At 38.9% G+C, this 24,179-nt stretch overlaps 1 protein-coding gene across 1 annotated transcript in view; it reads right to left on the reverse strand.

Moving 5' to 3' along the window:
• The window catches only part of LAMC1 (laminin subunit gamma 1), a 124,052-nt gene that overhangs the window by 45,835 nt on the left and 54,038 nt on the right, over positions 1–24,179 (reverse strand). The gene's annotated exons all lie outside the window — the stretch shown is intronic.

Raw genomic sequence — 24,179 nt, forward strand, 5'->3', positions numbered from 1 at the left:
GGTTGCCAGCCAGCATGTCGTTAGGTGGGTCAAAATGATAAAGTGCAACTGTTTTTAATCACCTTTCATTCACCAACTGGATCTTTCCATCTCTGACAATATAGATTCTCTGCAACTTCTATGCTATAGTGAAGATCACAGATTGGCCAACAAGTATTTGTTGGGCACAACTACACGTTCAGTCCTCTGCTGTGTACTTTGGGGGACAGGATGCGTTAGACATAGAAGGTCCTTGCACTCAAGGAGCTGACAGTTTTTCCTCCCCAAGTGAATTGATTCTGCAGGAAGTACCATACTTGTCCTCTCCTACAAAGCCCACAGAAAAGGAATTCCTGCACAGTCTCAGAAGTGTTGAGGAGAGACTTCTGCCATCTTGTTACTTCCTCATATCCACTCATCCCTAGGGGAGAAGGAGTGACGGTCACCTGTGGCCAGGATGCTTCTCGGCTCACTCTCCAGCCACTGGCGGGAGGGCCTTCTCTCAACGCAAGACAGTATGTCTGCCTTAATGCCAGGGAGGCCCGCGGCGGTTCTACTACTAGATATGGGACTACATGGATGGGTTTCACTGGGCTAGAGAGGTAGGGGAGGAGAAAGAGCAGAAAGCCCAGGTAAGTCATGTATCCAGGCTCTATTCTTTAATACAGTATTATCTATAATAAAATTAATATGATGAGCCATAACTAATTTGTAGGTGGTCCAGATCTTAAAAGAGAAGTTCGATTAACTGTGCATGAAACATACACACACACAGTTTTGAACTCAAAGGTGCATGGCATGAGGAAAAGAATGCAGGACTAGGCACTGTGAGACCTGAGCTCAGGTTCTGGCTCCTTCAATGACTAGCTGTGTGATTTCTGCTCTGCCATCTTCTCTTCTGCAAAAATGAGGGTGATGATCCCTGTGCCACCTTTCTCAAAGAGCTGTTGGAAGGCCAAACTAAGATCTTGCATATCCTTGGCTAATTGCAAAACTCTATACAAATATGAGGCATTATTATAATAGAGTTTAGAAGAAAATTCCTGAATTAGGATCCTGGATATGTTCACATATAAGGATCTGATTGTACGAGTGACTACATACAGTTGCCTAAGAACATTATACAAATCTGAATCTTCCGCCTAAGATTCAGTACGTTTTGCCTAGACACAGGTTACGCAAATCTAGTTTACACCCTACCTGTTAAAAGAATGAAAATTTAACCTCTATCTCTTTACTGTATCAAAAATGTTAAAATGTTACTCTTGAATGAGGGTGTGGATTCATAATATAGTATCTATGGCATTCCAGAGACTAAGATATTCTGGAATGGTAAAACAATTGAGTTTTATTCAGGAGCAGGTGATTTGGGATGCTCAAAGTCTGACTCACTAATCTGTAGATTATGGATTACCCTGCTTTTCTACTCTGTCTCGATTTCTGACATCTCATTGTTCTTTAGCAAGTCAACCTGCAGGAGACTGAATCAAAGGAGAGAAGATAAAATGGAGCAGGGTATACTTTGTTCCAGACTAAAATCTGCACTACAGAGCCACACTCTGAAAGAAACCGGCTTATGTGGTCACTCTCACTGCTGCCACAGACACAGAGCAATGGGTAGCAGAACATGAGTAAGCAACTTTGCTAGCCTTAAACTTTGAAGCAAACTAGTTTGCTGGCACTGGCCCTACCTCACTAAGCCTTGTTTTCAGAGCTGCCTATTTCATTCTAACTCACAGCAACAGTTGGAAGAGAAAAAAGAGCTCTGTGGCAATCTGTAAAAGAGGCTCACACATTCCACATGACAAGACAGCCACGGGTACCACCCTCAGAGTTCAAGCCAATCCAGGAGTGGATACAGACCATTGCAATTCCATGTGATGAGTGCTTTGATAGGGGACATGTACAAAGTTTTGGGAGCATGGAGGAAAGTCCCCTAAGCTGGATTTGCAGGATCAAAACACATTTTCTAGAAGAAGTAACGTCTACGTCCGGGACCTGAGGAATGCAGAGGAATTACCTAAAGCAAACAGCGATCAGTTGTCTAGGCAAATTAAACAGCATGTATGAAAGCCCAGAGACCACAGAGGAGTGATTACTGAGGAGTGAATAGAGCAAGAACTGGAGGATGGCTGGAGACAGGTTCACCAGGAAGGAGAGCAGGCCAAGCCTAAGGCCACATTAAAGAGCAACTTCAGCCTAAGGGCAATGGTGAGCCACTGAAGCATTTATACAGGAAATATATGATGAGATTTTAAAAAATTTTTTTAAAGATTTTGAGAGACAGAGAGTCTCTGAGAGCCAAGGGAGGGACAGAGGGGGGAGGAGCAGGAAAGGGAGACAACCCCAAGCAGACTCCATGAAAGTATGAAACCCGGTGACCCTGAGATCATCACTTGGGCTGAAATCAAGAGTTGGCCACTTAACTGACAGAGCTACCCAGGTGCCCCCAGATTTAATTTTCAAAAAGATCGCTCTGGCCACTGCCACTGGGTAGAGATGAGGTTGGAAAGGACAAGACTTATAGTTGGTAGAACAGTTAAGACAATGTCGTAGTAGTCCTGGAGAGATGATGGTGGCTGACAGCTAGAATGGAGAGAAATGAGTGGATTTGGGGGAGGTGGAGGAGGCTGACCTCAGTAGTAACAGTAACATATGGATTGTAAGGGGGAAAGGGAGCCATTTCTGAAGCCTTCTCTACTTCTAGTCTGTGAACATGCTATTTCACTGTCAAAGCTCCTTTTCCAGAAATAAGATGGAAGGATTAAAAATCACATTGTTTTCTAATTTAAAAACAAGTAGATGGAGAGTAGAACCATCCCTGAAATAAAGGCCAGGGGAGGTTAAGCAGGATTGGAGGCAGGGGTAGAGGGCGGGATGTGGAGAGGAGTTCAACTTTGGATATGCTAGTTGTAAGGTGCCTGAGGGTCATCTAAACAAGAGGAAATGTCTAGTTGGGAGTTGGATATAAGTGGTCTGCAAGCCTGAGAGAGATGTCTGAGTTAGATACACAGATTGGCAGATTGGCAGGTGGAAGGATAATTAAGGTTGGGTATGGTGAGACCAATGAGGCAAGTGTGCTGAGTGAGGAGAGAGCAGACTTTTAAGATCACCCTGAGGGCATTAACATTTAAGCACAGTAGGACTGCAGAGAAGGCTGTGAGGCCCAAGACAGGACAGCAAGTAAAAGAGTATAAATATGGAAGCCAAGAGGGTTTGAGGAGGAAATAATAAATGGTGTTAAAATATGCTAAGAGTCATGTAAGACAATCACTGAGATGACCATTGGCTTCAAGCTACAAACAGGTTGCTGCTGTACCTCCTGAGAGCAGTCCTGTGGGCAGAGTGGGTGGGACTGAAGATGAACGGCAGATATGAGGTAAGGATGTAGTCAACGACATCTGGCTAAAGGGGAGAGGAAGAGGAGAAGACATTAGTGGGACGGGACACTGGGTCATGGAAAATTTTTCTTTCTTTTTTGTTTTTTTAGATAGGAGATATGATGCTGTATTACATGCTGTTGTGCTCAAGTCCTCGAAGGGGTAAGGCTAAATGTGGACACAGGTGGGGAAATAAGAACAGGATTCTGTGCTGGTGAAAGAACTGGTTCCATGCCAGAGAAAACCTGCACCCTTGCTTTCTCTCTGGGTTCCAATGCAAGTGACTGAGTAGGTTTTAGGGGATGGAAGTTGAAAGAGTTCTGATGACTTCATCTTCTCTGTGCAATGAAAATTAAAGATACCTGCTAAGGGGGAGGGGTTGAGAGCAAAGCCAGTGGGGAATATCTGCAGAGGGGAGAGACTTCCTAAGAGCCACTGAAGAGGCCAGCAGAAGAAGCAGACCAGATGAAAAGAAGGCTTGCTAGGCAGAGACAGGGCTGCCGGGACAAGGGCAATAGGTTATGACTTTGTATAGACATTTTTGTGTGGGTATAATTTTCCATAGTCACTTCGCACCCCCTTTATAGATAACAGACAAAGGGTCTGAAATCACTTCAAGGAATTTGGAATCTAATCTGAATAAACTGGGAAGCCAACACGGACAATGGAGAAGAGTCAAGTGTTAGTTTATCTACCCACAATTACCTGGAGTCCTGCATAATCAAGAACTGTGAAACTAAGGAGCTGGGTTTTATTCCATAAAACAACTGCTAATTGAGACCTGTCAAGTATGTTTGCTCTCATTCTCTCTCTCCCTCACCATACCTCCCTACTCTCTATCTATCCATCCTACTCATTTCACAGTGGACAAAGTAAAAAGATCTAAATTGTAGATCAACAGAACACAAGACCAAGTGTCCGGATTCCCAGTCCAATGATAGCTACCCTACTATTTTTACCCTGTGGGAGCATCCAAAAGTAGACAGTATGACTCTAAGCCAAACAAGAAAATCAGCAAACAGAAGTCTAGAAAGTACTGAGCAACTATATAACTAGAACATCTTCCCCCTCCCCTCACCTCATGTTCGTGCACATGAAGACTAATCTATAATACACACCCTCAAGAAAATATTTAGCTTCTGAATGTTCTACTGCTTTTCCCTTTCTCCTGCTGCATTCCTTCCATAAACAAAAAGACTCAAGTACAGATGCTTAGAATGAAGCACACAAAATTAACTAATACTTCCTGTTCTGACTCCTTCAGTTCATGCTGGCTGAGGGAATAAGAGAAGTGGAGGGGGCCCTCTGAACAATGAGAATCCAGCCTTTGTTAATGCAGGGCCAAGCCAAGGAATTCTGCTTAAGCCTCCTACGTGGTGAAGTATTTCTAATCTCTCTGAGTAGGGGAGAAACCCTTCCTGCCTTAGAATTGGAATCAAGTACTGACTGCTGGAGAACATAAACGCCTCTCTGTTATGTGCAACTCCGAGGAATTCCATGAGGATCTTGTGAAACAGCCTCCTTTACAATGAAGTAATGAATGACAATGGCTATACAGAATTTGACAAAACTTCAAAATGCCTTTCCGTGGCCTGAATTCAACAAAGAAAACTAGTTCATTCTAAAGTATCAAATTAGGAGTCACTGATTCACTATTGTTCTCATGTGCTAACTCCTGAGAGTCAGAAAATGACTGTTCTTGAAGCCAAATTTGATCTTAGTTATATAAAACTTTTAATAAGGTTGTAGTTCATAAAGTCAATTAGAGATGGTAGACGTTTAGGCTACTAAATGGGATTCTCCAAATAGTTAATACAAACAGTAGTCACAGAAAGCAGCTATCTGAAAATGTTTTCATTTTTGTTAGTATAACTGCTGGCTGAAATAAGAGTTCCCAGGACAACGTGTACAGCTGCGTACCAGCTGTTATTGTTCCACCTCGGCAGACAGATTGTACAAATACCGCCTGGCCAATCAAGATGACCCAGGGCCAAATTAATGCTGAATGTGGGATCCTCAAGTAGACACAGATGGGTGATCAGAGAGGAAAGAGGAATGAATAGTCACACACAGAATGTGTTGAAGTGATACGGGTACACAGAGTTCATGCCAACTGCTAGAAAACCCAGTCCTCATTGCCTGCTGAAAAGCTAGTTTCTATGGTCTAAAACTCATCCTCAAAATAGGTTGTTTTTAAAAACTTTTTATCCTATTTCTTTCCCTTAAATTTCAGTGCTCCTTTTTCATACCCTCTCTCTGTCAATCAGCTAAATGCCAACAGTGCAAGCAGACAGACAATTCCATACAAAGTACATCTCAATCAGCACAACTTATGAATGAGGATAAGTAAACTGTATAGCTTTGCATGAAATAGTCATTTTAAATTGAATTTATTAAAGTAAATACAATGGAATTTACAATTTGAGAAATGGAATTGAAATTCAAATGAAGAAAATGCTTCCATAATTCAAATTTCCTAATATATGCAATGAGCACTTCTAATCATACATGAGCCACTGTCCTGACAGAAAGACATGCTGAGATTAGTGGCACTGGACCATGGAGAGTTTCAATTCCAAACTGCCATTATGAAATATACAAAGCAGGTAGATGAAGTAGTGGCCAAGATAATTATGATAATTACTTGAGTTCTTTTAAAAACTAAAATTCTACGGGATCCCTGGGTGGCGCAGCGGTTTGGCGCCTGCCTTTGGCCCAGGGTGCGATCCTGGAGACCCGGGATCGAGTCCCACGTCGGGCTCCGGTGCATGGAGCCTGCTTCTCCCTCTACCTGTGTCACTGCCTCTCTCTCTCTCTCTCTCTCTCTCTCTCTCTCTCTCTGTGACTATCATAAATAAATAAAAAATTAAAAAATAAAAAAAAAAAAGAAATAAATAAAAACTAAAATTCTAGGGGCACCTGGGTGGCTCAGACAGTTAAGCAACCAACTCATGATTTTGGCTCAGATCATGATCTCAGGGTCGTGAAATCAAGCCCCACGTCTGGCTGCATGCTCAGTGTGAAGTCTGCTTAGAGTTCTCCCTTCCCTTTTCTCCTTTTACCCCTCCCTGCCATGCTCTAAACAAATAAATAAATAAATCTTAAAAAAAAAAAAAAGCTAAAATTCTATACCAAAGGCTATTTATAAAAACAATGCTATGGCTATAGCAATGGAATTACGGGGAAAACAAAAGTTTTGAAGCTGATTGGCATGATTTGAGGGAAGATAAACCCATAATCTCTTAGGGAAACTAGATGTTTACATAAAGTACCAGTTTAAAATGTAAGCCAAAGAAGACAGTTCTACTCGCTCCCTACAACTACCCCCAAGAACTACCGCTCAGTGCTATTGCTGAGTAAGACCATGGCACTAACCTGGTATAGCAATTCACAAAAAAATAAATATCCCTGCTTGTATTACCCAATTGCAATACCCAGAAATGCCATATACTCTTCAGCAAAGTGAGAGTCAAAAGTGACTTGGCTTAATACACTAATTAAATATGAGATCATCAGCCAGATTATGTGAACAGAGAATTCTTAACTGGGATCCCTGGGTGGCGCAGCGGTTTGGCGCCTGCCTTTGGCCCAGGGCGCGATCCTGGAGACCCGGGATCAAATCCCACATCAGGCTCCCGGTGCATGGAGCCTGCTTCTCCCTCTGCCTGTGTCTCTGCCCCTCTCTCTCTCTGTGACTATCATAAATAAATAAATAAAAATTTAAAAAAAGAGAGAATTCTTAACTGAAGACTAGAATATCAAAGTCTGGGGGGTGGTAATTTCAAATAGGTGCAAATTATTGTTGAAGATAGATATATTCTATTATTTATATATAAAATAAATTTATCCTAATTTGTATATCTTTATAATTCTACTTGAAACTTTTACTAGAAGAAATGATTCCCAAATAAGATTCCAAGCCAAGAACTGAGCCTATGCCTTATTAACCCAAACCTCATGTTTACAAGATTCAATACCAGCCCTAATTCAGGCTAGTGGGTCACAGGCATGCCTGAAATCCTTTAGCTGAATAAAGGAATGAAGCCAGCATTTACTCCCACTCATCCCAGTTAAGGCAAAAAATCTACTCTGCTGAACAACAGAGTTCTAACTACAAGGAACTGACTGACATGTGGAATTTAATGGAATCCCATAGAGAAAGTAGTTAATTATAATACTAAGGAAATAAAGAAACAGACAATGAAAATACAAGCTGCATAAAACCCATAGTTTAGAAATGTCTAAATGTTAAGATAGGGAAAAGAAAAAAAGACACCATAATTTTTTGGGAAGCTATTTCTTGTTCTGTGACATCCACATGCTATTGAGAATTGACTAATTTCTGGTTTTCATCAACAGAAGAGTAAAGAATGGGAAAAGAATAGTGAGAAAATCTGGAGGAGAAAAGATCCTAATATATAGTTACAATGGTGCAATAATAGACTGAGACTGACTCTGGTAAACCCCTCTCCTCCAAAGTCACAGAAAGTGGACCAACAATGTACTTTTATTTATTCAACTATTTACTAGGTGAATTTAAGTGAAAGTCAAGCATGCTATTTGGAATACTCAATGCTTCATTTTGCTAGAATGCCTTTTACTTTCCAGTTTCTTTAACTCCTCATAAACTTCCCCTATATTCCCCTAGATCATATATTATTTGTATCTGTCCTCAAAAGAACAAACTACTAATACTATAAAATACGTTACATACTAAAATATTTTTCTCAGTTTTCACAATTGCTTAATTTCCTACCACTGCCACCCATTAGGTCAAGGATAGTAGCCCAACTGGTCTTAATAACTGCAAGTCCAAATTCTTCCATTTCATTCAACAAATATTTACTGAGCACCTGTTATGCACTTGAGCTAGAACAGAGAATAAGACAGATAAGGTCCCAAAATTGTGGGGCTGACAGCACAGTAGGGGATGGAGCAGGTAAGGGATAAAGGACAGTTACAAATCAAAACAAAATGTTATGTGTTTGATGATAAAAGACACAGTGAAGAACAGGGTGGAGATGGAAAGCACAGAGAAGTGCCATTTAATACACTGTCATCAGAGACCTATATTAGGTGATATCTGAAGAAGTGAAACAGACACAGAGGGAAGAGCATTCTACAAAGGACAAATGTAAACACCCTGAGGCAGGAGCATTCTGGCAAGTTCTGGGGAATGGTGAGGCCAGTGTGCCTGAAGTAAGATGAAGGAAAGTATAGGGGATGAGGTCAGAGAAACCGACAGGAGGGACGGACCGCCAATCACGTAGGCCCTGTAGGTCATTGTTAAGACTTTGGCTTCTACCTTGAAGGAGATGAAAACCCACCAGACGATTTTGTACAAGGGAGTAACATGACCCGACTGGTATTTTAAAGGATCATTCTGGTTGCTTTATTGACAAAAGAATATAGAGGGGACCAAAAATGGATAAGAAGGCTAAAGAGGGGCTTTTTGCAATCACCCGGGCACCAGATAATGGTAGCTTGGTCCAGGCTAGGAGCAGTGAGTGCTGATCAGATTCTCAGCATATTTTGAGGGTAGAGCAAATCAGGTTTTTTGGGGTTTTTTTTTTTTTGAGGTTGAGCAAATCAGTTTTACTGATGGATTGGAAATGGGGTGTAAGCTGTGGCTGAAGCAACTAAAAAAATGAAGCTGCCCTTTATTGAGCAAAGAATATGGTAGGAACAGGTGTGGGGATGGAGAGCAAGAAAATGAGGAATTCAGTTTTGGATATTTCAAGTTTGAGATGCTTATAGAACTTCTAAGTGGAGATGTCAAGTTGACAATTAAGATATACAAGTCTGGGTTTTGCGAAGAGCTCCAAGCAAGACAGAGAAGTCTGGAAGTCAACGCCTTACAGATAGTACTGAAAGCCATGGGGTTAAACACACCTAGGGACTGGATACATACAGACAGAGGAGAGGTATAGAACTGGGTCTTGAGACATACCAACTTTCAGAAGTGGGGGAGACAGGGAAGACTCAGCAAAGGAGACTCAAAGAACAGCCACTGAAGCTGAAGAAAATCAACAGAATTTCAGGTCAAGTTTTTTTTTTTTTTTTTTGAAGATTCTATTTCTTTATTCATGAGAGACAGAGAGAAAGACAGAGACATAGACAACGGAAGAAGCAGGCTCCTCGCAGGGAGATCAATGTGGGACTCAATCCTCAGACCCAGGATCACATCCTAACTGAGCCAAAGGCAGACACTTAACCGCTTAACCGTTGAGCCACCCAGGTGTCCCAAGAGGCCAAGTCTTAAAAGATGTTTTAAGAAGAAGAGGACGGTCAATAGAACCAAATGCTCCTGAAAGGCTAAGAAAGATGAAGACTGAGCATTGGTCACTGGATTTGACAACCTGGAGGTTACTGCTGCCCTTGACAACAACTGGTGTGGTAGAATGAAAAGGGATGAAAGCCAGAGTGGTGTGTGTGGGGGGAGGGGGGATGTTGACAGAGATTGGAGACAACTAATAAAGAGAATTTTCCAAGCAATTTTGCTATAAAGAAATAAGGTATAGATGAAGGAGAGAAGAGGGGATTTGGGGATAAATTGCTTTTTAAGGTGGGAAGACAGCAGTGTTATGTTGATGGGAAGGACCCACTGCAGCAGCTGAATTTATATTGAACAGTGAGTCTCTTCCCTGGTGTTGGAGATGGATGAGTATGTACAAAACACACCTACTTTGGTCCACCGCAAAGTTCTTTGAGACTTCTCAAATATTTCCCTCAAGAAAGAATAATGGAATTAACAAGGGTCACTGTAAGCTTCTAGATTAAAGAGCTATCTGGTACCCAAATAGTTCAAAACCACAGGAGCTCTGGAAGGCCACTCCCCAGTAGAGCCAGGCTAGGGGTAAGCTTTCCTGCTACAGTAGTCTCACAATCTGGCCCATGTTAAGGACTGGAATGCCTGTCAGAATCTGTAGAAAACATCTGAAAAAACTGCAAATTGTTGAGTTTTATCCCCAGAAGTTCCATTTTTATAGGTTCTGGGTGAGTTCCCCAAATCTGTATTTTTAAAAGCACCCTAGGTGAGTTTTATGTACAGTTACATTGAAGCCATATTGCCCTACTGTGAACTCTTCCTTGGTTCTCAAAGACTTAGGTAGGAAAAGAGTTCTGGGGGTACCTGGGTGGCTCATTTGGTTAAGCGTCTGCCTTTGGCTGGGGCATGATCCTGGGGTCTTGGGCTTCCCGCTCAGCAGGGAATCTGCTTTTCCCTCTTCCTCTATTGCTCCCCAAGCGCTTGTGTGCTATTTTTTCAATAAATAAATAAGTAAATAAATTCATTCATTCATTCATTCATTCATTCATTCATTCATTCTTTTTAAAAAAGAAAGAAAGGAGTTCTGACATTGGTGCTGGCCTGTAGAGTGAACTCAGACAATCGTAAGTGGTGAAACTGATTCTCACACGTCAGTTTGTCAAGGTGAAATTTATTGCAAGCATTAACTGCACAGGCATGAGCAGTGAACCAGAGTACCAGCAGTCTCTCTTTAGGCACATTCAGATGTTCAACTCACGGGGGCTGCTCACTTCCCATCCAAGGAGGCCAAGTGACTAGACCAGCTGAACCCAAACTCCCCAACATTTTTTTTCCACACCAATTTCCTCTGTCCGTCAAATTGTACCCTCAAGGCCCTATTTCCCAGGCAAGTAGAAATATACTGATTTTTGAGAAAACTCGTCTGCTGCTGGATGTTTCACAGTGCTATTTTTTCCAAGCAGATACTGGTCAAGATTGCCTGAAAACCAAATTCCCTATCACCTCTGACTCCCATACTTCTTCTTTTCTCCTCCAGAAAATGGCTAATATTTAATAAAATGATACAAAACCAGCAGCAATTCTCAATGGCAAAGAAACAAATCTGGAAGCAAAGAAGTAACTTCTGCTTCGGTACACTCAAAAAATAAGAAAACACTCTTTCTTCTTTGTCTAAAAGCCTAAATTTGTTTAATCCTAGTCTGTGCCAGGTAATGTTGGCATTTTCAGGGAGGGAGTTACATTCTGTTGGTTCAAGATCAGTGTAGAAATATTTACTTTTCAGAAAAGAAATTTCAGGTATAAAAAATTAGATTTCATACATATATGTAATTAAATAGTAATAATTTTATATATATTATAAAGGGGGGCTTAAGAGCCAAGCACCAAGAGTTATTGATACTGGAGAAAGGGAGAGGAACTGGGAGAGGGTAAGAAAAAAGGGGAGGAAGAGGAAAGGGGGAGATTGAGATTGGCTGAGGAATTATAAGAACACTCTAAATATCTAGACTTGATAGTCTAGATTTTAAATACTCTCATAGCATTCGCATCTGACCTGCAGGAAGTGCTTTCTTTTCATTTCAGAAAGACTTTGAAGTCACTGATCACATCTTCTTCCAGACTCAAGCCTTAGGACACACATTTAGTAGTTTAGAATCAACTATAGCCTACAGACTGAATGTAGCCAACCATCTGTTTTGTAAATAGTTTTACTGGAACTAAGCCACGCCCATGCATTTGCACTCTGGCTCTGGTTGCTTTCTGGCTTCCAGGGCAGAGGTGAGCAATTGTGAGAGAGAATGCATGGCCTTTAACTATGTGGCCTTTCAAAGAAACCATTTGCCAATCTTGATCTAAGAAATCAAAGACCATAAGAACAAAGATTTCTACTAAAACCTCTTCTACCTCCTTTTCTGCAAGGCACACTGTTTTTAAAATTACGTCCAAGAAAATCTGAATTACTCCTCTCTTGCCACAAAAAACATGAAGAAAGATTATTCAGAAATTTTAATAACAATTAAATAATTGATTAATAACAATTCTAATATATCTGATATGAGAATTACTTATTACTTGATAGGGGGGAAAATGCCACCTTCATCTTTCCTGGCAAATGAACAGGCAAAAAGATCAGCTGTTACAGGATGAGGGGATAGAGATGTAATTTATTTTGAAAGTCAAATCTGTAATTATCTTCTACAGCCCACAAAAATTAAACCAGCCAAGCAGAAAGAGAGGAGACAACAGTGCTGTGAAAAGCAGCACCATTTTTCCAGAGGTGCCCTCTGGAATCCACCCCAAGTGGAGACTTAATGAGCAGTAACAGCAGTGAAAGGAGGGATATGGAGGGGCGCCTGGGTGGCTCAGTGGTTGAGTGTGTGTCTTCAGCTCAGGGCCTGATCCCAGGTTCCTGGGATCAAGTCCCACATCAGGCTCCCTGCATGGAGCCTGCTTCTCCCTCTCTGCCTATGTTTCTGCCTCTCTCTGTCTCTCATGAATCAATCTAAATCTTAAAAAAAAAAAAATAAAGAAAGAAGGGACATGGGGAAATCAGCTCAAACAGCAATCATCTCTGGGAAAGCAGGAAAAATAACATGTTGATAACTGCAAATAAAGTGGAAAATGCGAGTAGATCCCATTTAGATCTCTGCGAGAACCTCCTTCCACTGTTCTCTGGGGAGGAATTCAGTCCTACACACAGGCCTCCTTGTGCGTCTGCTCTTCTGAGCGGATGGACAATTTACATCATGAAAATACTCTGCCAGCTGGCACTCTCTCCACAAGTGACTGATTGTGAGCAGATGCCTTCATAAGATAAGTATAAACGAATACCCCCTTCTTCATTTTTCATTCATCCACCCTCTTTGCAGAGGAATGGAAATGCACACCCTGAACACTATCTTTTAGAAACCAAAGTTTGTGTTCTTCACATCCCTTCATCTCTCATGGGCTGTGCTTGAACTTGCTATTGCGTTCCTGATTAAATTATGGCCCCACCAAGTATCTAGCATGTATGCAATCTCCCTAGATTACTTGTAAACAATCTAGCACTTCCAGGTGCAAGCATCTGCTTATTTTTTCTGAAGAATTAAACTCTGAATATTCTCCAGTATAGCCTCAGTTTAGAACATTTGATAATCTACCACAAGAATCAAAACTTCCATCTAGAAGTCAATCTAAATTATTGGTATATTTAGTGTTACAGATCAGTCCTGTTCAAATTTGCTTTTTTCTAGTTAAATCACCTTACCTTTACCGTACATTATAATCCCCAAAACTCATTTTAAATTTCTCTTCAATTATAAAGTAGTCAAGAGTTTTCAATGCCCCTTTCCAGCAAGAAGAAACTTTTTATGATCACCACTGAAACTGTTTTAATAAATTATGTATGTAACACACTCAGTGAGGGGATGTCGAAGGCAAAAAGACCATCTGACAAATTATTCACATAGCATACTTCAGGTAGGTCAGTCAAATTCCTAGGACTTCAAAAACATAAGCCTTTCTTATCTGCTTTTCCTTCTACATTGAGAGCAAACATTTAGCAGTGATATCAGAAGAAATGTTCTTCAAATCCATCCTTCACCATATTTCAAACAGACAGCACTACAGTTCTCATCCATGGGAGTATTTCACATGCACCACAATGGGACTTGTTCTACCTTTCTATTTACATTCTGGAGGACAGCCAAAGTCCTTTCTAGCTCTTTGATCTGATGCCAGAGACTTGGTATCTAACACCCACCTGGAAGACATTCCCTTAGGAGCAACATGACCCAAGAGGAATTGGGAAGGAGTAGGAAAATACTGTATAAACCCATCCTACATCCTATCACTCCCCAGCTTACCAATCTGTGCAAGTTACTTGATCGGGTGCAAATTCCTAAGGCATGTTATTGCAAGGCATTCATAAATCTGGACAACTGTCCTTCACTTTATACCTTTGAACTGGATCTTAAAACTCTCCAGCATAAACTAAAACGTCTATTCTAGCTTTGCCATCTCTTTTTATCCATATACTGTTTCTCCCTGCAGAGTCACTCTCTAGCCTTTACTCCTTCCAAACCCTACCTATCTTCTAGGTTGAATTCAAGTACTATGGTCTCCATGACATCTGACACTTGTGTTATCATCTTACTTACCTACTTTCCAAACCACAGGATTCGGTACTTGAGTGTTCACTCCTTTGTATAAGTTTCTTTTACCTTAAAAGCTATAAACTTACTCAAAAGTAAGGAATCTATCTGTACTTTTTGGGTATCCTCAATAATAGTATTTTTCAAGTGTTTCTGAGCATGAGACATAGTAAAAACAACAGCAACAGAACAAGAACCAAAAAACATCTTATATTGTGATCCTGAACACACACATACACAAAGAACTGAAACTCAAATTTGATAAAATACTATCTATGGTATTATAATATGGTATCTCTATTTTATTTGTTATACAATGCTAGTTACAGCTCACTAAATTGGTTTTATGACATTAGGGAGTTGTAACCCACCATCCCTCAGGCACTGTCCTTGACACAAACCAGGTGCTCAATAAATATTTGTTTACCAGATCTATTACACACAGCAAGTCAGAATTCTACAATGAAACAATGTTTTCTGGACACTGACAAAGTTTAAGATGATGGCCTTTAAGACCTTATTCCAATTATTTTAAATCAGGGCAATATTTTTAAAAGAGCCTATCTGTGGCAGCCTTTAACAAGATCAAAGGAAAAAACCCCCTTTTCCTGATGGTAAAAGGCCAGAAATTCCATTCATCAACATGGCATCCTTAAGAGGATGAACCAATCCTTCCAAAGAAGTTCTTATTAGCAGCTCTGGTTCCAGAAGAACTTCAACCATGGGCATGTGATAAACCTTCAGGGTAGTAGCAAGGATTTCCTCTCTGTGGGATGGAAGGAATAATGGCCAGTGCTGGGGGTTAGGTTTCCACTAAAGACAAGACATTTGATTACTTATTGGGAAACTCATTTCTCTGTATATCTCATGTTCATGGTACTTTTTTCATTGGTTTATCAGCATTTGAGATTATCTTGTATTTTTGCATGTTTTGTTTATATGTCCACTCCCCCTCCCTCTCTCCAACACACAAGAGGATAACCTTTTGTGGACCGGGAGGTCTTGCCTTATCTATCCCTTCACTATGAGGTACATTTTTGTTGTCTTTCAAAGGGAGAGAAATGTCTGACTTGTAAAATAAGCAGCAATCTCATATAAGAAAGACAGTGGCCCAGGTAAACCTGGTTTGTTATTTCATTCTTCATTCACTGATTTATTCATTTTGCAAAAAATATGGTAAGAAGTCCTGCATGCCAGGTGGCTGGTTAGGCACAGAAGATACAGGATGAAAAAGACTGTCTTTACCCTAACAGTAATTCTGTATGATATATAAGGAAGATGCAAATAATTAAAATCCAAAGTGGGAGACATACTATACTAGGGAGTAAGGATTAATCATACATCTGTTTTTCTCCTCTGAAAAATAAAGAGCTTGACAAGATGCCCAGATCCGAAAAGTCTGCTTGATTCTACAATCTTATGTGTCAGTAACATTTCTAAAGACATCTCCATCACCAGATCTTTTTTAACATTTTATTTATTCATTCATGAGAGACACACAGAGAGACACAGAGACATAGGAGAAGCAGGTTCCTCGCAGGGGAGCCTGACCCGGGACTCGATCCCCAGACCCGAGATTACACCCTGAGCCCAAGGCAGATGCTCCATGGCTGAGCCACCCAGGCATTCCTCACCAGATCTTTTTAATACTTCCTTTTCTTATGGGAATATTCTAGAGAAATGTTAAAAATGCCATAAGAACTGATTTCACAAAGACAGATTACATCAGAGACATGAAATATCTGCTGGTTTCCAATTAACTTAAATTCTAAAAAGAATTAAATAATTTTCTGAACCTACATAGTGCTTTTGCCATTATTCTGTGCTCAGTCAAGTCCTGTAAGCCCAGCTGCAGGTAAATATTTACATTGAATAACCTGCAAAGGATAACAGAAGTTAAGATACAATTTTTAAGCTTAAAACTTCCTAATGAATGAGCACAGGGTTCTCAAATAATTGTTTCCATCTTTAAATGAGAAAAAGGTAACTCTTGGTTTCTATGTCCACAAAAGCTGAAGCAGTTCAATCTCCAGTCTCTGAACAAATAATCATACATCTTTGTCCACATCTGGCTATGAGGGACAAATAACACATAATGTTTTAGATTAAGTTCTTCAGTAGCAAGAAAGAATGGATTTTCTGCTCTTGCTTCTCTCACTTGAAAAAGCAAATGTCTGGATCCCTTTGAAAATTAGCTCAATCTATAAAACACTGGAACTAAACTCAACTCCCACCACTACTTGACTCCCTGCATTGTTCCACAAGCTTGGAACAAAGACCCCATTGACTTACGCATGTAGGCGGATTAGAATTGCAATGCAGCATGTAGCACATTGTTGCACAGTGATTCCATGCTGATAAGTCCAGGAAGCCTTCTCTAGATTTTTCTCCCTGTTTTCCTTCCTTCCACAGCAATAAAAATTCAAATATACCATATAACATAGATGTATAATTTGGCATAAAACAGGCCTGTTTATGTATTTTTAAATGGAGAGACAGCCATTACTTTACTTGCCTGCTTATACTTAATGCTGTTTCCAACCCTTGTCAAAGTCTCAAAGGCCAAACTAAGTAGACATGTGCTAAAAGTCAAACAAAACTGTAAGTTCATAAATGCCCAGGGAAAGCCTATAGATATGAATATAATAAAATATAATAATATGCTACTAGTAATATATTAAAAATATATATAACAATGAAAACGGGAAGGAGCTACATGGTAAAAGCAATAGCAAAGGGACAGCATGAGGGTAAACCAATTCTCATCCATTTTCTCTAGAATTTACGACCAAGTTTATAAACTTTTTTTTTTATTTTTTTTTTTATTTATGATAGTCACAGAGAGAGAGAGAGAGAGAGAGAGAGAGAGAGAGAGGCAGAGACACAGGCAGAGGGAGAAGCAGGCTCCATGCACCGGGAGCCCGATGTGGGACTCGATCCCGGGTCTCCAGGATTGCGGCCTGGGCCAAAGGCAGGCGCTAAACCGCTGCGCCACCCAGGGATCCCCTATAAACTTTTTTTTAGTGGCACCTACTTTCAAATTTAATTTCTAAGCACATATCTGAATGCCTGAAGTAATGGAGTATATGTGGATGAATGTGTTCTGTGCCCTCACAAAGTATAAAATCTAGTGGGACCACAAATCAAAGTATAACGCAAAGAAGGAAGTGCAAAGTTTTAGAAAAGGCATAATCAGAGTAGACTAATTGCAAATGGGTGATTTCGTAAACTTTTAAAAAGCAGTTATGGACAAATTTAGATTCTTCTGAATAACTGATGAAATATAAGTGGATGGTTTTGACACAATAGATGAATAATAATATGCACCCTCAACTGTATTTTCTCTCAGTGCTTCTCTTGATATCTTACTATATGCATTTTTAGAATATTGACATTGAGTAAAATGCCTGGCATTGTCATTCTTAATGCCAGAATAAAAGAAGGGAGCATTGTACGGAACTCACAGAGAGAACTTCTATGAATACATGTACAGATAAGGACAGAGGCTAGTTCTACATACCACATATGCCTGAATATAATAAAAGAATTTCTCCTCTAAATTATCCTTTCAGAAAGGGAAGAACTGCTTTATATTCTAGTTCTTACAGAGCTTCCCAGTTACTCATTTTAGACCACAAATTACTGAGGGGAAATCAAATTAGCTTGAAATGACCTCAAAATAATACAAGTTTTGAAAGCTTATAGGACACATAATAGAAGATTTTTGTTGTTTTGTTTTGTTTTTTAAGAGGCGAAGAGATTAACCCAGATTTATGTAATTATCCCTGGGAGGTATGGCTTTAAAATTAACAGTGCTTAAAAATAAAAGACTTAAAAATAATAAGTCTTTTAAAGAATACTTAATGAGGCTGAAGAATAAGTGGTTACAGTATAAAGATCCCAAATATAAACTAAAAGAAGAAATGGAAAAATGCATACTAATATTACATGAATCAGTATATATAGCTTAGAACAGAATTTCCAATGAGAACAATCTTACACAAATTTTTAAAGTACACTATCATAAATAATTTATTCATGGAAATGTATATAATATGATCTGGGAAACTGTGCTGATGGCTAAAAAGGTGACTTTAATAATCACTGACGTCAAAGATGTATGTAAAGGATTGGAATAAAATGGTTCCATAAGGGGGTGCCTGGGTGGCTCAGTTGGTAAAGCATCTCCCTCTGGCCCTCACTCCATTGTATCATCAACATGACAGATGATGATACTGTCCACATCAAGATTTGGGGTGAGGGAACTTCACCAGGAAACTATCCAGACTCTAAAGAGCACTGTCCAAAGTCATGGTTCTCACTTCGACTCTCACCAGTAGGATATGGTTGGCACAGATCACAATAAACTCCAGATTTACCCATCTTTTAGAGGTCCAGGCATCTGCCTAAAATGCCACAGATATATTCATCATCAGTACTATTATAATGAAAGAACATCAGTGCTATACCCACACTAACTGCATGACTCTTTTTCCAACAATGATTCCAAGGCAGTTTCTACATGAGTTGTGGTAATCTGGAAAAGGAGGATGTTGGGATGTTCTTGACCTTTGACTTTTCTTAGGCACCTGCATGCACACATACACGTGTCACACCCCACAGTCAACCCTTTTACCCTGACCCTTTAAACTTCACAGTCCTTTGCCAATACAATATCCTTGCAAGGAAGTCATCAAAAATACAGTTAGCATATCAATCTCTTCAGGACTAAAAGTATCACTACTCTTATTCATTGTTGGTGGGAACGCAAAATGGTATAATCACTTTGGAAGACAGTCTGGCAATTTCTTACAAAACCAAACATACTATTAACCATAAGATCCAGCAATGGTGTCGCTTGGTATTTAACCAAATGAGGTGGAAAACTTACATCCTCATGAAAACCTGCACATGGATGTTTCCAGTAGCTTTATTCATAATTACAAAACTTGGAAGCAACCAAGATGTTCTTCAACATATGAAATGATAAACTGTGGTATATCCACACAATGGAATATCATATAGGTATAAAAACAAATGAGTTATCAAATCATGAAAAGACATGGAGGAAACTTAAATGCATTTTACTAAATGAAATAAAACAATCTGAAATGGATACAGATTGTATGACTCCAACTACATGACACTCTGGGGAAAAGGAAAAAATATGGTGATAGTAAAAAAAATCAGTGGTTGCCAGGGATTTGGGAGGAGAGAGGGATAAAGAGGTGGAGCACAGAGTATATTTAGGGCAGTGACACTATTCTGTATGATATTGTAATGGTGGTTACATGTCCAAACCCACAGAATATACAACACCAAGAGTGAACCCCAATATAAACTATGCACTTTGCAGGATACTGATGTAGTCACTATTGTTTCTTCAATTGTAACAGATGTACCACTCTGCTGTAGGATGCTGACCGTGAGAGAAGCTGTGTGTATAGATGGGGATAGAGAGTACATGGGACATTTCTGTACTTTACTTACAGTTCAATTTTGCTATTAGTTTAAAACAGCTCTAAAAATAAAGCTCTACTAACTTAAAAAAGAGCATTACTAAATTTCATTTCAAAGACTTGTTTTAGAAACCAAATGAACTTTGTTATAGCCTTTCAAAGGCATTTTTCATTCAAAAGTATTAAAATCTTAGAACAACAGACTGCCAAAACATTGTCCTACTGCCAGTTTTTAAAATCCAAATAAATAAAGACAAGGATTGTGTTGATTAAAAAAAAAAAGCAACTAATAAAAATCTTACCAATCTAACATAGATAACACCAATAAAACCACAGTCTAACAGCATAGATTTCCCTAGTAACATAATACCAAAAACTAGCATTAAACTAAAATGGCTGATATTTAACATACTAACTACTAAATTTGGGGAAAACAAACAGGAGGAAACAAAATCTCTGGTCCCCAGAAGATATGACTCAACTCATTGACTATTAAATGTAGTTGAGGGTATTCTCAACAGTCCTAACCTCCAAGGCTGCAATCTAAAAATGTAAGAATGGAACATTAGCTTCTATAGGAAGGGCCAGGCAAAGTATTGGGGATGGAAGAAGGTGGGGCTGATCCTCTGAGGACTCCAGAAATAAGCCACATCCCATCCAACTCCCTCAAGAGCTAGAGCTAAAACAAATGTCCACACCTCCAGATTTTGCCCATGTATATTTCATCACTGTTCAATCTAGTGCCCTTGGAAATGGGTAATCAAAGATAAAAGATATGGCCTAGAAACTACAGAAACTATGCTGGTATCTTAAACATCACCTGTGGAAAAAATAGCAAGAATTAAAAAAAAAAAAACAACCTTTTTTTTTCCCCATTTTCATGGCACTGTTATTATTCAATAAGATATCCCTTCAATATAAGAGAACTACAGTAATAAAAATTTATATTTCTATTCAATAGAATTCTATGGAATCTGTTATAAAGACTGGCAACACTGGTTGGTTATTTCAAGCAAAATCATCTGATCATCAGCTTTAGAAATTCAGAAATTTAATTTTTATCAGTCCACCAAATGATTAGGCACTTGGGAACTGACTTGTGCTAACCAAACTCAACCAAACTGATTTACATACCATAAACAACTGCATGCTCATTTTTGAATGAAACTTTTTTTTTGTCAAAACAATAGAGGCAGTTATCTACACAGGGCAAGTCCTCACAGAAGACCAAAATTTCGAGATCAGTAAGTTGGTGGGTAAGCAGAAAACTGGAGCAAGTCAATGGGAGTTGAACACTCCTAGGCAGCAGTCCTATCATATTATAGAAAACTGCCCATCTCTGATAGATAATTCTAAAAATAATCAGACCAGTTATCTAAAATTGGAAAACTCTCTGTTCCTAAGAATGGGGCACAGATTAAAATGTTTACTCATTTCTCCTTTTTCAATGTTCCTTATATGTCACTAAAGCTTCTTACATTAACCATATGTCATAATCCCCTTAATCTCACAATGCTGCCTTTAACCATAACATTAAAATGAGCTAAAATTGCTCCATCTATTACAGGTTTAGTTTTATCACCTTGATTCCAGATTTGGGGATTTGAAGATCTTATCTCATTAACTTGGGTTTTTAGACTTAAGTGCATTTAAAAAAGCAATTAACATTCCAATGTGATACATATCTTTCTAGTTAACTCCTTATCTCCAGATGCAGAAATTCACAGGATCCATAACTAGTCAAAAACAACAAATATGACAAGGTTCCTATTAAGAATAAAGAATAATCTCTCTGAACCAGTATTTTTCATAATTTCAATCTGTACCTAAAATATCAAGGAAAAAAGCATATTAAATACACAAATACACACAAGCAAGCAAACAAAAAGCAAAACACAACTTTTAAAGGTTAAGGAATAAACAACAGAATAAATTGAATAAATCTAAGAAAGAACTTTTACTGCTCCAAACAAGTAAATTCCAAAAAGAGAGAGAAAACTGATCAGATCAAGTCAACACAAGCTACAGTACCAAGAACAATGCAACAGAACCCACAAGAGAGTACAGGAAAAGGCATTCTTGCAAAGAGTCAGCAATGCCCCCAACCATGAGTCTCCCCTGTTCAATACAACTCAATAGGATTATTTCTGAGATCAGTGTTTAAAAAAAAAAATTGCTATGGAATTATTCTGCACAGCACATCAAAGAAAGCTCCACTTCCCCAAAACTTTTAGCAAGTATACCTGTTTGCATGTTTAGGTCCTTTCTTCTGTTCTCTCTAAATTATAAAGAAGCAACACTCACTGTTCTGCAGAGTACCTCTTAATTACACCAACTTCCCAAACTCATGAACTCATGAAGGACATCACTGACTTTTCAAGCTACTTCAAGAGACTATAAGGAAAAGATCAATCACTAGGTAACAACTAAAATCAACAGGCCCTTCTTTATAGAGTTAGTTTTCTGTGTTTAAATACTTTATAAAGTATTAAATGGTGGAGAGGGACATATGGGGTCTCTAAGAGAAAAATTAATTTTTCATTTTTTGCATGTGCACTAATGCTTTGAATGCTAAGTGATTTTCTGTCAAAATTTCAAGCTTCAAAGCTTCAATAACCAGTGATCAAACCTGTGGCGTTAATTAGAATAATGAATTGGTGATTAAGATGACAGAAAAGCAAGAGAAACAAGTATAGACTGCCTTTGCTCTGAAGCAGTCTTAAGAAAGTGTGGTCCAAGTACAGTGTCCCACAGGTCTACAGAGGTCCTGAAGTAGGAATATGCTGATGCATAAAAGCTGGTTCTCAACCATCGCAGAGTAAGGGAAGAGAGAAAGTAAGTTAACCCCTCTTGCCTTACTACCCCAAACCCCAGCTTGGTTCCGCTGTTTCCCTAGGGGGCTTGGTAAAACACAGGAAAGGATGATGAACAAATTAATAGTCATTGGACATGTCATGGAACAAAATAGAATTACTGTGGTGTTTCCTCTTGTGTTTCTCATTTTTCATAAAAACCCCCATGACGGTATTCCTTTGGTCCTAACTGCTAAAAAATAAAACTGCCACAGCTGAGTTGAACAAAATATCCTTCCCTACTCACGGGTAAAGGCAAATGAAATTGGGCTGAAGAAGTTAACAGGAGGTGTGTCTTACAATAAAAAAAAAAGTTGGACAGCACACATAGCCTTTCAAACAGTGTATGGATTCCTCATTTCCATCCTTCTTTACCACTGTGGAGACATATTTATAGATTCACTATTGGGAATGACTTGCCAAGGGAAGAAAATTCTCTCTTTATAATAGCTATAAAATCTGGTAAAATGACAGAATGAGGTTTTGTGATACATGGCTTATGACAGCTGCAGAAGCATTTATAGAAACTGGCCAGACAACATGATGTCGAATCCACTGATTTCATATGTCCCAGTGTGCCAAGAGATGAAGAAACTGTGATGAAGATGAAGAAACTCACTACCTCCTACCCTTCCTCTCCACACAGAAGGCAGCTGAGAGTCACAAGCCAAAACATTTCAAGTCCTGAGAATTTGAGGATTTAATGTAAAAGAAATGGAAGGTTTAAAAATTCTCCAAGGATACAAGAGTTTTCTATACCAAATGTTTGTTCATTCCAGTCACTGTACTACACAAATTAACACCATACCTGAAGTAAGCTAATTCCAGAAATTGTAAATTCCCTATCTCTGGGGAAGGATGAGGAGGCCAGATCATTCCTATCTAAATAGAGCAAACAAGACAGTCCACTGGGATGCGGTGGGAAGAAAATATTAGAAACTCTGTTTATGTTTAAATTTGACTTATTCTTCTAAACTTTCCATTTACTATATTTGTGATGTATATATTATTATAGCATATATGTGTAGCATTTATAAATAAGCTAGTATGCATATACTGTGGATATATGCCAAGAAATAGATTACTACTAGTGTGCTTGATTAAAAATGTTGTGAAACCATGGAGCCAGAGAGCCACTTAGAGCCTGTGCTTGTGAAGGGACTCAAATACTGGGTAGGACTTTGAGATAATCTGAGAGTTCACTTCCTAACTTTAACATCCTTTCATTCTTGCTCAAATATATCCACAATTTTAATAACCTGTTTTTGGAAAATATTTTCCATTAGACAAGAAAAATATAAGCAGTGGACAAACTATTTCAGTACAATTCTTTGAAACTTAAGTGAGATTGAGGTTGTATTTGAATTTAAATGTTTCCTTTTGTAAAAGGAATGAGATAAAAGCCCATCTGTATACCCAAAGGTAGATAAGTGGAAGTGGTTTCAATTACTTCTATTCAGTTACCTGATATTTAGGAAAAGTTTCATCTTTTATTCTTGCAGCACTGAATACAAAATTTCCAACATTTTTTTCCTTGTAAGACTCCAATAAGATTAGGAATTAAAAATATAAAATGATCAAGCCAGAATGAAAAAGACAACTTTTTC

Source organism: Nyctereutes procyonoides, unplaced genomic scaffold (genome assembly GCF_905146905.1).
Source record: "Nyctereutes procyonoides isolate TBG_1078 unplaced genomic scaffold, NYPRO_anot_genome, whole genome shotgun sequence".
Taxonomy (NCBI): Eukaryota; Metazoa; Chordata; class Mammalia; order Carnivora; family Canidae; genus Nyctereutes; species Nyctereutes procyonoides.